This window comes from Hylaeus volcanicus, chromosome 1 (assembly GCF_026283585.1).
Source record: "Hylaeus volcanicus isolate JK05 chromosome 1, UHH_iyHylVolc1.0_haploid, whole genome shotgun sequence".
In the NCBI taxonomy this organism is placed as follows: domain Eukaryota; kingdom Metazoa; phylum Arthropoda; class Insecta; order Hymenoptera; family Colletidae; genus Hylaeus; species Hylaeus volcanicus.
In genome coordinates, this window is record NC_071976.1 from 28,311,578 (window position 1) to 28,312,195 (window position 618).

Consider the following 618-nt stretch of genomic DNA (forward strand, 5'->3'; position numbering starts at 1 on the left):
AAGTTCATGAAATCTGTTTCAAAGTATATTACAAAATTAAGGTGGATATTTGACCACAAATTACATGAAACATCAGTATAATGGAAATGTATAAACGGAATGAATATTGCGGGAGCGTCTTAATAGCAATATGGACCGCAGGACAAACCATTGGGCTAGGACCCTTAGTTCGTTTAGACTTTTAGATATCGCATACTAAAAACACATTAACCATCACGTGTAACGTGATATCACTTTCACAACTATATAGGGTGTTCAGGCTATTACTAACCCGCGTTTTTCTCGTAAATGGTACATATGACACAAAAATGAAAGAGGAAAAATTTATACTGTTTTTTGTGTGCAAACACAACCACATACCATGCCTGGTACCAACCTGGTACAACCAGGCATATACAGGGTGTCCCAAAAATGTTGTAACACCTTGAAAGAGGTGGTTCGGGAGGTGATTTGAAACAACTTTTTCCTTAGCGAAAATGTTGTCCGAGGCTTCGTTGAGGAGATAATAACGGAAAACACTGACCAATCAGAGCGCGGCCGCCTAGCGCGTACCCACGCCTACCGCGGGCGGTCCACCGGCATACTCGCGCTCTGATTGGTCAGTGTTTTTCGTTAATA